This window comes from Panthera leo, chromosome A3 (assembly GCF_018350215.1).
Source record: "Panthera leo isolate Ple1 chromosome A3, P.leo_Ple1_pat1.1, whole genome shotgun sequence".
In the NCBI taxonomy this organism is placed as follows: domain Eukaryota; kingdom Metazoa; phylum Chordata; class Mammalia; order Carnivora; family Felidae; genus Panthera; species Panthera leo.
Window position 1 is genome coordinate 72,104,668 of NC_056681.1, and position 16,355 is coordinate 72,121,022.

Here is a 16,355-nt window from a genome sequence, read left to right on the forward strand (position 1 = left end):
CCTCGGATTTCATGTGTAAAGCAATTACGCAATGAACCCCTGTGAGTTAACATGGATGAATGTTTCCAGAAGGTAGCAAACTATGATAAAGACTATTGGCAGTTCTTACTTGGGTTACTGTTTTAAGTAAAATTTTTTCCCAACCATTTAAAGTATTTAGTTTAATTCTAAAAAGGCTTTTTCTGAATCCATTCAAAGCTATGTTTTGTTTTGTCTTGAGATTTTAACACATGAACTTCAATTTTATTTTTAAATTAAACTTCTATTAGATAAATGTCAACCTATAATCGAAGAGGGGAACATACTCCCAATAGATCAATAGAAACCCACAAAACTCAGTTAAGGATAAAGTGACAAAATAATTGCTGATGTAAAACAGGACACTTTGAGAGTGAAAGGGGGTACTCTTAATACTTATGCTGAGGCAACAATATAAGCTAGAATATATTGTCACCCTAGTCCATATAGGTAATTTCAAAAATGTGATGCAGTCGTTTGGGCTAACTTTTTGTTTATTTTTGATGAGAGTGTGTGTTGGATTATAGATTTTATTTTTAAAGAGAAACAGGAAGGGGGTGCCTGGGTGGCTCAGTCTGTTAAGTGTCTGACTCTTGGTTTCAGCTCAGGTCATGATCTCATGGTTTTGTGGGTTCGAGCCCCGATAGGGCTCCACACTGAGAGCCTGCTTGGGATTCTCTGTCTCCCTCTCTCTTTGTCCCTGCCCAACTTGCACTGTCTCTGTCTCTTTCAAAATAAATAAACTTTAAAGAGAGAGAGAGAGAGAGAGATAAACAGGAAGGAATGAAAAGAGAATTCAATATGAAAGAAACCAAAATAGAAGATAATTATTTTTTAAGAATAGAGTGCAGATAACACTACTCAATAAATATAATAAAATAAGCCTATATTAGATCTGTATTTTGGTGAAAGAAAGGGCAGGAGAAAAACAGAAGGGTGAATAGACAGGCAAGTAGAGATAAACAGAGAATGGCAGATGGGAAGAAAGTTGGAGAGAAGCAGAGTGGCTGAAAAGAAGGGAGGGACCATGAACGGACCCAAGAAGCTATCAGAGGTTGGGTTTCTCAGAAGGGGAGTGGAGAGATGGAGGCTGGCATGCAGGATGTTTAACAGGGAGCGTTTGGGGGACCGACAGCTGTAGAAGCAGGGGGAAGGAGGCCGGAGTGAAAAGGAAGCAGCTAAGCTGAAGTGCAAGACCAACGCGGGCTTCCATGCATGCACCTCGTAGGGCTCTCTGGAGCCGAGAAGGCCCTTCTGAGTTTTTCCAAGTTGGAACAAGGGAGTCAGGTCTTCAATACCCCGGCGTCAATCAATTATTCGATGTGGACTGCATCTGGGAGGAGGCATGACTTTGAGTGATGCAGTTTCTTTAGCTGATGCTATCTCCAAGGAAAGTTGAAGGAACAGAGTCCACCACTGTCTAGTTAGGTCATTTTTTTTCTTCCTCTTTCCCTATGCCTGTAGGTGTGGTCTTTGACATTTTTCTAGTCTTCACTTCTATGCATATGAGGAAAGTATATGTATATACCAATTTTTTAAGATTTCTATTGAAATGTCCTTTAGGGTTAAAATATTCTTGAAGGCACAACTTGTCCTTTTCCTTGCCATTTTATCCCAATATCTCTGAAAAAAAAACCCAACTCACATGGTGGATGTTCAATAAATAGCTTTGGGGAATCAAAATGGGATCCAATCTGACCTCCAGGAACTTCTGCATTCTGGAGCCAGTTGAAAATGGAGACTTCCTTCCTAATGTTAACCTTTCTTGAAAGAACTGCCCATATTTTCCTTGAATTAACGAGTAAATTTTTCCGTTGCCTAAATTATCATTCCTTTCTTCAGGCTACCCCTGAAATGCTGAGAGAAATCCAGCTCTTTCATGCTTGGATCTCATCATTAATAACCTTCAAATACTTCTCGTTGCTCATAATTTTAACAGAATAGTAATAATGATGATGAATGTTTTTAGTAAAACTGAACTTCCTCCAAAAGTTCTAAATATTCATGCTTAATTTTTCTGTTTATTTTTCACCTCCTACTTTTCCAACACTTTGAATGATGATTTTAAAGTAGTTAAAGAAAGTAATCCCTAGACAATAACAATGTGAAAAGTTATTTGCTCGTGTAATGGTCTGCCCCTTTCTTTCCCTAACAAACTTGCTACAAATGTATAGTAAGACCTTTAGGAAAAGAAATCTACACCTAGCTGCAAATTGTCATATGAGGCCTGCCCAACTATAAAAGGAAGTTGAGATTTTTAAATGTGTGAAGTTATTTATTAAATCACCAGTTTAATAACCACTTCTAAGTGTTTAGATTTTCATTTGTCAGGAAAATAGGTGACCCTTTAAATAGATAGCTGTATAAAAATAATTTGGCTTTAACATTTTACTTGTTAATTCCTCATATTTCAATTAACTTTGTTGTTGTTTTAACTTATAACTCAGTTTGCTACTTTTTCTAAGGATTTTTAGATATTTGTGTTAATTAGATTTTTTAGTCTCCTGTTAGCTGTTTTGGCTTCTCCTGCAATTCCTTGCCACAGGCTGAGAAGAGTCATTGGATGTTTAAATGGCTTAAACAAAACAGGCTGTCATCTTCAGAAAAAGTTAAAGAGGGACAGGCATATCTCAGAAGTAAGATTCTAAATATTTCTAGCTATAAGAAAAGTAGGAAAGGTAGGTGGGGGGGGGGGTTAAATAGGTAAAAGGGATTAAGAATACACTTAGTAATGAGCACTGAGTAACGTATAGAATTGTTAAATTGTTATATTATACACCTGAAACTAACATAACACTGTGTGCTAATTATACTTCAATAAAAAAGGAAGGAAAGAGAGAAAAGTAAAACTCTTTATACTTTCAATAATAGATTTTATTTCTATCCAGGAAGCATAATGAGTCAAACAGATCTGATTCAAATTTGCTGACCAGCAGTGTGGCTTGGGGCAATAGTCTTTACTTCTCTGAGCCTTGATTTCCTCACTCATAAAATGATCCTCTCTTATGTCACTGTGAGGACCTAACAGACAATTAAGACAGCCTCTGGTACAGAATAAGCAACTTGGAAAATAGTAGCTATTAGTATTAACTCTATTGTTCAGGGTAAATGTTTAAAATATACAAAATGACGGTTATGAACACATACAGTGTAGTGTACTTATATTCATGATTGAACATCAAACTATATTTAATGATGATGGACTCTAGATTCATGATTAAGAACACCTACTTCTATTATATAGCATGTCATGGGCTCTCCCACATGTACAAAGCTTTTAATTATTTCTGAACTTTCTATTTTTTCTTCCTTAAAAGAATTCAGGAGTTTACTTTCTTTATCTTGGTAAGTTTCAGGCTGAGGGCAGACCACACACACCACCATCATCATTCTATGACAAATTACTCCATTAATATTTTCAGGTGAATCTTTCCATAGGCAGTTTCAATACTCCTCACTAGCCATTTGTCCTACATCTTTTTTTTTTTTTTTTTTTTTTTTTTGAGAGAGAGAGAGAGCAAATGGGGGAGAGGGACAGAAGGAAAGAGAGAGAATCCCAAGCAGGCTCCAAGCTCGGCACAGAGCCTGACAGAAGACCTGAACCCAGGACCCTGGGATGACGACTTGAACCAAAATCAAGAATCAGATGCTTAACTGACTGAGCCACCCAGATGCACCCCCACCCCTGTCCTACATGTTTTTTTGTTATCATGCATACATCTGTCCACAAATCTGTAATAATGACTCATGAGAACATTACCCTGGGCACATATTTAAAACATCAGTCAGTATTTTCTTTTTATTATTATCAGTGAACATATTTCTTTAACATTGGCTGTCACATTTTTGGTGTTTGTTACAGGCTTGTAAACACTAACAAGATTAAGAAACGCTTTGAGTTATCTGGATAATTGCCTACCTCATATAAGAATTATCTGGCAATTCATTAAATTAAATTATAACTGAAGCCATGCTGAGTATCTAAGAACATCAGCTATTTCAGATTCAGTAAGGAATGGGAAAGTTTGTGAAAAGTCTGAGTTGAACCCCAACCGAGCATCTATTGATCTAGCTGGGCTTTTTTTATTTTTAATTAGAAATTGACTTCTGTGGTCATTTTACATTAGCTACAGATTAAAACAAGTGGGGAGTTTGGAATATACCGACATTTACCTAAAAAAAATGACATTATATGCTGTTCCCACAAGTGTAATATTAAATGGAGCATTGAAGTAATTATCTGGATAATTAAAAAACTCATGAAATGCTATTAAGGAAAGAATGGGAAGTAGGAGATGCAGTCTCAAATTATCCATTAAAAAAATCACTGCTTCTCTTTTAACCACTATTAGTTTCCAAATGAAATGCTTCATTTAGGTGACAAGAATTTCCAAAGCAAAGAAAATATTTCAGTGAGATTATGTCTGATTGTTTTCCACAGCATCTGAAAAACAATTATTCACATCTGTAAAAGGAGAGGAACTCTGTCGGTGGAATCACAAGTAAAACTTGGTCTAAATTATTGTGGTTTTCTCGCAATGTCAGACTTGCCAAAAGCAAGCTCAAATGGGAAGCAGCCAAACAAGGCCTTCAATGTGTTTGAAATGCCAGAGAAGTAGCTTTTCCTCCCCGGTTCCCTTCCATGAGATCGTAGTGGGTGGAGATGACACACAAAAGTTGAGGCAACAAGACAACCCAAAATTGGTTTGAAAACAGAAGCTGGCATCATTCATACAGAGATAACTGACACCATCAAAGCATTTTATCTTGGCCTTGCCATCTAGATTTACTAAATCTTTCCCCCACGTGGAACCTAATAGAATATAAACCAGAGGGGCACCTGGGTGCCTCAGTCGGTTAAGCGTCCAACTTCAGCTAAGGTCATGCTCTCACAGTTTGTGATTCGAGCCCCACGTTGGGCTCTGTGACGACAGCTCACAGCCTGAAGCCTGCCTCGGATTCTAGGTCTCCCTCTCTCTCTCTCTCTCTCTCTGCCCCTCCCTCACTTGCTTTCTGTCTGTCTGTCTCTCTCTCTCTCTAAGATAAACCTTAAAAAAAGAAGAAGAAGAATATAAACCAGAAATACAAATCCAGACCTATTTTTCTACCTTCCTATCTAGCAGCCTTCTCCCTAGCCTGGCTTCCCAGGACAAGATGACGAATGAAGCTCCAGACAGAATGCTGGACAGAGCAGTCTCACCGCAGGCCACGGCCTCCCATGCAAATAAATTGTTCTCTTTGAGGAAGCCACACATCAAGCTTTCTTTTGACAATTCAACATGAGAAGTTGTGTCACACTGATCAGTCCCAGAGTTCACACCTCCTCGAACAGGTTGAATGAAGTAAAATAAACCCGCCATCTGTTCCTGACACTTGTTTAATTTTGGAGGGAATCTAAAATTTGACTAACTCTGTAAGAGGAGCTGAGAAAACGTAAACAAAGCCTCTTAATTTAAAATTGACTACACGCATGTTTTTCCCAGTTCCAGACAATCTGCTGTCTTCCAGCTGTGCTTGCTCAATTCTGCATCATTCTGGGAGCCCTGGTGTCACAGCGGTGAATAGCCAGGGTTCAGCAGAGATGAGACTGTGCCAACCCCACCTCCCCCACAGCATACAAATGAGAGCCCTTACGAAAGCATTAATAATGCAGAGCACACCAAGGTAGATGGCTTGGCACGGCCCTGAATGCACATCAACAGAGGCAGCCAGGACTCGCCAGCCTGAATGTGTCTGCACAGGAGGACTGTCTGCGAGTGTGCCTGGTCTCCTAATCGCCAGTCTCCTTTCCCGTCACCCTCAAGGGCTTCATGAATAAAGATGAAGGACAAACACTTTCTGCCTCTCTTTAGTACCTCAGCAGGTGCACTCTTAATAAACTTTCTTATCTCTCTGGGTACGAATGACCTCAGAGATTCTGCAAACCCAAAACCTGTCATTACTTTTTCTCCTTTCGTCCACAAAAAAATATGCCCGAGCCACTGAGGAGGAGGAGAGAAAGCATGGATGACAACAGCAAAAGAAACAAATTAATCTCAGAGAGATGAAGAATGTCCACACAGAAAATATCCACCCACCGTCACAAATGTGCTTCACTCCTTAGCAACCCATCTGCTCCACTCACCAAAGAAAAACTACCAAATTCAAAAGTTTTCCTGTGTTAGCATGTGATAAGGAGTCCCCAGCATCTCTAAGGAAGATTTCCAAATATCTTTGGGAAGAGAAATTTGACTTGCGTTACTTTGATCGTCATCAGAAGGGATGGCCAGCCCCAAACTCTAAAGCAGGATGCAATTCCCACAAACTCCACAGGCAGCCACCACAGAAAGCAGAAAGGGGGAAACTGACATTATAGTGTTTCACATTGTGATTTACAATTAGATTCTGACCTTTAAGAGATCCACGGTAATATTACAATACGAAGACACAAATTTATGGGTGAGCGAGCCAGCGATTAAACACATTTTTTAAAGCTACAATTTGTAGCTTAATTTGTTTTTATATGTGGCAGTTTCTTTCATTCCACAGTGAGTAGCACATAGAAGGCATGTGCTAAAAGCTTTGGATGCATGGGTGACTTAACACTGAAAAATCATGAATCTTGTTGCTGGTCTCTCTTGCTTCACTAAGTGTTCACTGCCTCCTTCTACCAGCCAGTTGAGGTGGCATCTTCAAACACGCACACCAAAGGAAAAACAAAAAAATGTGATAAAATATAAACCAGAGGACAAAGCATGAAAATCAAGGAAAACATGAACTAAAGTAGAAAGACAAAACAAGGTGAAGACAAAAATGCAAATGCGTCGTGTATGGTTCATAAGGGCCTCTCAGTTTCTTCCAAAATTCCCAAGAGCCAAAGGAAAGAGGAGTAAACTTCTCTGAGTAACATATACATTTGTGTTATCAGAAAAGATAAAACATCCCAAGTGCTCAGAAGAAGTCAAGTTCTACATTAGCACCAATATTAAGACAAAATGTTGGTGTGCGGTTTCCTAGAGGGGACATCCTTCTCAGCTGTTCCAAAGGTGTACCAGACCTTCTCCTGCTTCAGACCTTTGTAGTCACGGTTCTGCTCTGGAATGTCCTTTCCCCATCAGTCACATGACTTTGTCTCTCACCACCCCAAATCTTACCTCAAACACCATAGTTTCATTGAGTTCTCCCCAGAAACCCTGCTTAAGACTGCCAAGCTCCACTGTCACCCCTGTACCGCCACTTCCTCTCTCCAGTTCATTTTTCTGCATAGCATTTACCATCTTCCCACATACCATAAAACACATTCAATCTGTCTGTGGCCTGTAACTCCAGGCCCATCACCAACTAGCACAGTAGCTCCATAACAGAATGTTTCTGTTTTGTTCACTATTGTATCCCAGAGCCTATAGTATCTGGCAAATGTATTAAATGAATGAACAAATGGACAAGTTGTCAACAATATTATTATGACATGAAATAGCTTCCCTTTGTGAAGTAATTCTACTGGATAAGCAATTTGGTCCTATTACGTACACATCTAGTGACGTGCCTTGATCCAAAGTCAGACTTAAACCACCTATAGTGGCTCTTAACTATATCTGGTCACAGACTCCTTTGAGACTCTCAAGAAACAGACCCTCTATTATAATGCTGTCCAAAATGTAGCCACATATATCATGTTAAGTTTTCTTAGAAGCCACATTTAAAAATGAAATTAATTTTGGTAATATATTTTGCATATTCAAATTATTATTTCAACATTAATCAATATAAATTATTAAGCCAACCAGTTTATGGTAATTTGTGATGGTAATTAGCCACAGGACACTAATATACTGACAAAAAAAAGATAAAAACCACCAAAATCAGGAATAAAAGAAGGAGCATTGCTACTGACCTTATAGAAATTTAAAACACTAAAAAGAAAATATTGTAAATGCCACAAAATTAGAAAACTTTGATGAATCATATAAATTCCTAAAAGACACAAATTACCAATACTTAATCAATATGAGAGAAAAAATCTGAATTGACTTATAATAAGAAAATAAGTTAACAATTAAAAATCTTCTCAACAAGATGAACCCAGGCCCTAATGGCTTCACTAGTAGATTCTACCAAATATTTTACAAAGAAAAAATACCAATCCCATGCACATTCTTTCAGAAAATAGAGACAGAGGAAATACTCATTTCATTCTATGTGAACAATATTATTCTGAGAACAAATCCAGGTAAAAGACATTATAAGGAAAAAAAATATTACCAACATTCCTCATGAACATAGATGCAAAAATTCTTAACAAAATATAGGCAAGTGAATATAATAATGTTTTAAAAATATTATACACCATGACCAAGTAGGATTTATCCCAAGAATGCAGTTAGTTTAATATTGAAAATCAATTAGTGTAATATACCCTATCAGTAGAATAAATGACAAATCCACATGATCATCCCAATAAATGCAGATAAAGAATTAGACAAAATCCAACACCATTCTTAATTTAAAAACAAAAACAAAAACCTCTAAACAAACTAGGAATGGAACCTAACAAAGAGCATCCACAAAACACCCCAGAGCAAACAGCAAACAAGATAAAAGGCTTAATTATTTCTCCCAAAACTGGTACAAAGGAAGGTTGTCTACGTCTCTACTTCTATTAAATAATGTACTACAAATTTTAGTCACTGTGAAAAGACAAATTAAGAGGAATTAAAGGCATCTTAATTAAAAAGAAAGAAGTAAAACTGTCTTTATTTGCAGATGACCTGATCATACATGTAGAAAATCCTAAGAAATCATAAAGCTCTATTAGAACTAATAACAAAGTCACAGGACACAAAATCAATTACAAAATTGGATACTAAATTTAATTACATTTCTATATATAGCCATCAAACAATCTAAAAATGAAATTAAGAAAACAATTCTTTTCACAATGGCATTAAAAAAGAATAAAATATTTAGGAATTACTTTAACAAAAGAAGTATAAAACTTGTATACTAAAAACTATGATTAAGCCCCTGGCCAAAAACAAAACAAAACAAAACAAAACAAAACAAAAAACCTGTAATTGCTAAAGAAAATTAAAGAAGGTCTAAATAAGTGGAAAGACTTCCCATTTTCATGGATGGAAGACTCAATTTTCTCAAATTGATCTACAAATTCAATTCAATCCTTATCAAAATCTCAGAAGGATTTTTTGTAAAAATTCATCAGCTGACCACAAAATTTATATGGAAAAGTAAAGAACCTAGAATAGTCAAAACAATTTTGAAGAAGAACAGAGTTGGATGATTTACACTATTTCAATTTCACAACATACTCAAAAGCCATAGTAATAAAGATTGTAGTGTTGACAGAAGGATGAACATGTAGATCAATGGAATAGAATTAAAGATTCTAGAAATAAACTAATCCGTTTTGACAAAGATGTTGACACAATCCAATGTGGAAAAAATAGTCTTCGCAACAAATGGTGCTATGATCATGGAATAAGCACATGCAAAAAATAATAATAACTTAGACCCTTACATCATAAATATATAAAAATAACTAAAAATGAATCATAGACTAAATAGAAGAACTAAGCCTATAAAACTTTTAGAAGAAAATATAGAAGAGAATGTTCATGACATTAAATTAGGCAGAGTCTTAGATACAGGACCAAAAGTGCTATTCATGAAGAAAAGAAATCAATACATTGGACCTCATCTGGAAAACTTTAAATTCATAGAGATAAAAAGCAGATCAATGGTTGCCTAAGGCTAAAGAATGAGGGAAGTTTATGGGGTTATGGAAAGCTTCTAAAATTTGATTGTGGTGATGGCTACCAAGTCTATAAATGCAACAAAAATGAACTTGTCAACTGTACACTTACAATAGATACATTTATGGAGAATAAATTTGATCTCAATAAAACTGTTTTTCCAAAAAGTGAAATGAGCCATCGCCTACCTTCCAGAAGTTCATAGTCTAAGAAGATATAGACAATGCTTTAAACAAAATGTATGTGTCAATTCAGAGAAAACAAAATACTGGAGAAGGGAGTGATATCACTTCAGCTATATCAAGCTTACTTGTATCAAAACAAGATCCTCAGGAGACAGCAAACATCCTGACATTCTCCTGACGTGTTTTTCCCCCATGGCATTTTACAATTTTTAGTATAGATAGATCCTTAAGCAGAAGACAGTAACTTAAACCTTGCAACAAGTGTTTGAGAAGCCAAAGCACAAGAGAAAATAAAACCACAAAATAAAGACTCCCAATAAGCTGTACAGCTTTTTCCTAGGAGCATTTGTCAAGTTCTAGGTTGTACAGGACAATAAGCTAAGAAGCAAAGCAGAAAACTGGAGCTAAGAAACTAAATATCTAAGCATTGCCTCATAGCAGGCAAAATCAGGACCCTCAAGGATGAATGGCCCTTGTAAACATCCTAGATTCTCAGTTGAAATCCCTGAAAGACCATACTCTAGATGAGAAAAATAAACCAACTGTCACATGAGCTGAAATCCATCCTTAAAGTATGTTCACCACTAGCTGAACCAAGGTGATTTGCCTCTATTCAGAGTCAAACTGCTAGGAATGTTGGTCCACAACCTCAGAGCTCCCTGGGAGAATGTGAAACTTCCCCATACACAAAGAGCAAGAAGAGACACAAAAAAGAGGCATACCACCCCAAATTGTTAGGTTCCAGGCTTAATAAGCCAGGAAACTGACATATGAGGTTTGTCTTGGGCAGGTGCAAGACAAGTAGATCTCCACACCTGCCTACCAGAATCTTAAAGGTTTACATAGAGGCCTTACCAGGGTTCAGTCACATATACTGTCCAGAGGGTGTGAACAACATATTGTTCTCTTCAAGTTGCAGCTTTGAAATGGATCCAGCTATGGAAATGGTGGACAGAACACACAATCCAAGGACAGAGGAGGGGAGCAGGGTTTCCAATTGCCCAGGTCCAAGTTGCAGGTCAACCAAGTTATCACATCCTCCTGATAACATGTCAGAAATAACACAGCATCCAGGTTATGTACAAATACTGATACATAAAACCTGGTGTTAAATGGAAACTTGGCAGGAATGTCAACAGGAAGGAGCAAATAAACATAAAACATGTGAAAATATAATAGAAACAGACCCACCAACGATCCAGATACTGCAGTTTTGGATATTGAAGTAATTGTTAAATATGTTCATGAAAATAGATTGGGATACTGAGAATTTCATCAGAGAACTAAAATCAATGAAAAAGGCCATAATTTAAAACTTTCCCACAGAGAAAGATCTAGGCCCAGAGACCCTCACTGGTGAACTTATCCAAATATTTAAGGAAGAAATCATGCCAACATTACACAAGGTCTTCTAGAGAACAGAAAAAGAGGGAATACTTCCCAATTTCTTCTACATGGTCAGTATAACCTTGATACCAAAACCCAATAAGGATGTTAAAAGAAAAAAATATACACCAATCTCTTCTATGAATATAGATACAAAAATGCTAAGCCAATGCAATTCAGCAATATATGAAAGGGGTAGTTCATCACAACCAAATTGAGTGTATTCCAATAATGTAAAGTTGATTTAATATTTTAAAATTAACTTAACTAACCTATGAATTTTACCACAATCACAGAATAAAGGGGAAAACTCACATTTTTACCTCAGAAAAGGCAGAAAAAACATGAGATGAAATTGAACATGGATTCATAATTTTAAAAGTTCAATAAAATTAGGAAGAGAAAGGAACTTCCTTAATTTAATAAATGGTATATTTTTAAAACCTACAACAAATACTACTCTTGATGAAATAGTGGATGCTTTACCCCTCAAATCTGGAACACCAGTCATCACCACTTTATTCAAACTTGAAACAAGACAAGAAAAAGAAATAAATGGTATAAATTGGAAAGGAAAAAATAAAATTGTCTGTACTCACAGATGACATAATTATATAGAAATTTAAAAGAATATCTATGACCTGTTAGAATCAATAAGTGAATTTAGCAAAGTCACTGATATAGGCTCCAAAACAGATTAGAGTATATTTCTACATACTAGCCAAAAAGAATTTAAAAATAAAACTTTTTTTTTTAAGTAGGCTTCACACCCAGTGCAAAGCCAAATTCAGGACTTGATCTCACAACCCTGAGATCAATACCTGAGCTGAGATCAAGAGTTGGACCCTTAACCAAGTCACCCAGGTGCCCGTAAAAGTAAAACTTTTAACATACTGCTATTTTTAAGTGATATTTTTGTTCAAAAAAATGAATACCAAGAAATAAATCTAATGAAAGATGTTCAAAACATAATACAGAAAACAGCAAAACATTACTGAGAGAAAATAAAGAAACCTTAGATGTAGAGAGAAATTTCCTAGTTAAGCAATGGAAGATTCAACATTGCAAAGACATCAGCTTTCTTCTGTATTGCTGTAGATTCATGCCATCCCAATAGAAAGCCCTTGTTGAAATTTTATTATTGGAAAATGACAAGGTGAATCTTAAGTTGATGTGAAAATTCAAGGGGCCTACAATAGCAACAGCAACCTTAAAAAACAACATTGGCAGTGTGGGGGGCAGGTATCTTATATCTCATTAAAAGTGAATGTCAGAAAAGACCTCTCTGACCTCAGCTGTAGCAATTTCTTACTTGACACATCCCCAAAGGCAAGGGAATTAAAAGCAAAAATGAACTACTGGGACCTTATGAAGATAAAAAGCTACTGCACAGCAAAGGAAACAACCAACAAAACTAAAAGGCAACCAATGGAATGGGAAAAGATATTTGCAAATGACATATCGGACAAAGGGCTAGTATCCAAAATCTATAAAGAGCTCACCAAACTCCACACCGGAGAAACAAATAACCCAGTGAAGAAATGGGCAGAAAACATGAATAGACACTTCTCTAAAGAAGACATCCAGATGGCCAACAGGCACATGAAAAGATTCTCAACATCGCTCCTCATCAGGGAAATACAAATCAAAACCACACTCAGATATCACCTCACGCCAGTCAGAGTGGCCAAAATGAACAAATCAGGAGTCTATACATGCTGGCGAGGATGTGGAGAAACGGGAACCCTCTTGCACTGTTGGTGGGAATGCAAATTGGTGCAGCCACTCTGGAAAACAGTGTGGAGGTTCCTCAGAAAATTAAAAATAGACCTACCCTATGACCCAGCAATAGCACTGCTAGGAATTTACCCAAGGAATACAGGAGTACTGATGCATAGGGGCACTTGTACCCCAATGTTTATAGCAGCACTCTCAACAATAGCCAAATTATGGAAAGAGCCTAAATGTTCATCAACTGATGAATGGATAAAGAAATTGTGGTTTATGTACACAATGGAGTACTACGTGGCAATGAGAAAGAATGAAATATGGCCCTTTGTAGCAACGTGGATGGAACTGGAGAGTGTGATGCTAAGTGAAATAAGCCATACAGAGAAAGACAGATACCATATGTTTTCACTCTTATGTGGATCCTGAGAAACTAACAGAAACCCATGGGGGAGGGGAAGGAAAAAAAAAAAGAGGTTAGAGTGGAAGAGAGCCAAAGCATAAGAGACTCTTAAAAACTGAGAACAAACTGAGGGTTGATGGGGGGTGGGAAGGAGGGGAGGGTGGGTGATGGGAATTGAGGAGGGCACCTTTTGGGATGAGCACTGGGTGTTGTATGGAAACCAATTTGACAATAAACTTCATATATTGAAAAAAAAAAAGTGAATGTCAATCCAGCCACATAGCATACACACACACACACACACACACACACACACACACACACACACATCAGTTCCAGATAGATTAGTTCCAAATGTAGAAGATAAACAATAGAGCACCTAGAAGATAAGATAAGAAAATATCTTTACACCCTTTTATAAACAGAACATAAAAAGCACTAAGAATAGAATTTATCATAAGACAACTTTAGGGAAAAAAAGACAATTTTAGGATAGCAAAAGTAGAAAATATTTGCAATACATATATTCAACAAATGACTTATGTTTCAAAATATATAAAGAACCACTGTAAATCAATAAGAAAAACCAGCATCTAGTTTTAAAGAATGGGCAAAAGAGGACATCCAAACAAAAAGAGGACATTCCATGTAACTAACAAACTTATGAAATATTATTCAACATCATTAGTAATTAGGAAAATCTACTTTAAAATCACAATGGAATGTTATTACACAACCACATTGGCTAGTTGTTTTTTTTTTTTCAAAACAGACTATACCAAGTATTGGTAAAGATATAGAATAATGATATTTAGATAGATAGATAGATAGACAGATAGATAGAGAATAATGGAAACTCTCCAGCTTAACTGGTATGGATGCAAATTGGTGCAACCATTTGAAACCAATTTACTAAATCTGAAAATACCCATATCTTTTGACCCAGTATTTCCACTTCAAGTTACACGTTAAGTGAAAGGTGTGCTTATGAACACCAGACTCTTGCAAGGATGTTCATGGCACATTGTTTGAAATAGCCAGCAGCTAAAAACAATACAAATGTCCATCAACAGCAAATAGGATTTATAAATTATGAAATATTCGAAATGAAAATGAATTAACTACAGCTATTCAAAACAACATGTATAAATATTAAAAACATAATGTTAAGGGGCATCTGGGTGGCTCAGTCAGTTAAGCATCTGCCTCTTGATTCCAGCTCAAGTCACGATCTCACAGATCATGGGTGTTAGCACAGAGCCCACAGAGCTCTCTCACCCTCTCTTTCTCTGCACCTCCCGTTTATTTCTCTCTCAAAATAAATAAACATTTTCAAAAAACCATAATGTTGAAAGAAAGAATCCAGGCATAAAAGGGTACTTGCTGTATAAACCCACTGATATAAATCTTTTTAAAAAAAATTTTTTAATCTTTATTTTTGAGAGAGAGAGAGAGAGACATGTATGAGTCGGGGAGGGGAAGAGAGAGAGGGAGACACAGAATCCAAAGCAGGCTCCAGGCTCTGAGCTGCTAGCACAGAGCCTGATGCGGAGCTCAAACCCATGAACTGTGAGATCATGACCTGAGCCGAAGTCAGACACCTAACCGACTGAGCCACCCAGATGCCCCTCCACTGATATAAATCTTACATAAAGACAGAATAGGTCTACCTTTTGGGAAAGAGTAATGACTGAGAGAGATCAAGAAGGGAGTTTACGGGTTGGTAGCAATGTTTTTTGGTTTTGTTTTTGTTTTTTTACCTGAGTGATGGATGGTAACATGGGTGTGTTTATTTGGTAAAAATTCTTCATGCTAATATATCTAACATACATATATATATGTGTGTGTTCATATATATGTGTGTGTATATTATATTTTATAAACAATGTTTACTTTGGAAAATGCTGAAGGAACACAGATTAAGTGCTTATTGAAGAATTTCGAGAGCTAACATCTTGCTGATTGGTTGGTCTGTGCCACAGTGGCCCTTCTTCAGGAGGAGGAAGAATCAGCAGATGGCCCACTGACCTACTTCCTATCAGGGGACATATTGATGGGAACTTACTGTTATCTTCCACCTGAGCACAATCAATGTGTCTCCTTTGCAAACAGCAGGGCAGAAATTAGCTGCTGGCTTTCCAGTGCTGAAAATGGATTCACACTGATCCATCTCTACTTTCTCATCTTCCACTCCCACCTCCCACCTACCACTAATCATGGCCACTTACCTTACAGTGCTCAGGCAAAAATGCGGCAACAGTCTCTGTCCCTAAAAGGGAAAAAGGTGACTGATCCCTGTGGTGCTTTGGGACCAGCTTTCTTGACCCCTGGGCCCACTCTGCAATGCTTGGGGAAAACAGTCTAGACTAGAGAAATAGCAGTGGAATCGTGGACACATGAATGGTAGGTGAAGACATGGGTTGAAAAGCTCACACTGAGGGTGTGAGCAGGAAGTAGGGAGGAGATGGCCAAGGCTAGAACACTGGAGAGCATTAAAAAAGAGAACAGACCTAGTGGTGCCTGAAAAAAAAAAGTGACTGCAAAGGGGCAGTCAAAAGTGAAAGGACACCATAAAATCAGGAGACAGCTGTTCTAGTGGGTCTACACATTCTCTCCAGAAAGATTCTGATTATCTGCCCATAAGCCTAAAGGAACAGGAAGGGGGGGGGGGGGGGGCAAAAGCAAGGCCTGACTTCACACCTCAGCCACCCAGCAATAGATGCTAAGAAGATGAGACAAAAGCACAACTTGTTCCTAGGATGTTTCAGAAACAAAATGACATTGTCCCCTCCTCCACAGTATAAGCTGCAAACTGTCACTGAGCAGACTCTTCCCCTGGGTTTCCCATCAGAGGCCCTGAGGCACAGAATGTTGTGTCCAATATGG